Here is a 357-nt window from a genome sequence, read left to right as displayed (position 1 = left end):
TTCCTGAACGTTTCCAGTTTACGCATCAAGGTGCATTTTGGTGCGTCTTTTACGCATCCTCTGGTTTTACGCATCCTCTGGTTTTACGCGTGGACGGTGCGTTCCTAAATCACTCCCTCCCCCCCTCCCAAAAAAAGGACCAGTATTTATGGGTTTCCAGCTTTTTTTTTTCTTTAAAATAACATTTATTTTCAGCATATTCATACAATGTGACAGCACAGCTTGTAACATTTGAAGAGGAACTGACTTGATCCAGCACTTTGTCACAAAATATTTGAGCTGACTAACGGATAAATGAAAAGTCAAATAGAGCATAGCATTTCATATTACCAAATGCAATATATAATACAGGCAAGT

The sequence above is a fragment of the Stegastes partitus genome, unplaced genomic scaffold (assembly GCF_000690725.1).
Source record: "Stegastes partitus isolate 25-593 unplaced genomic scaffold, Stegastes_partitus-1.0.2 Scaffold1426, whole genome shotgun sequence".
In the NCBI taxonomy this organism is placed as follows: Eukaryota; Metazoa; Chordata; class Actinopteri; family Pomacentridae; genus Stegastes; species Stegastes partitus.
This window is presented reverse-complemented; position numbering follows the sequence as displayed.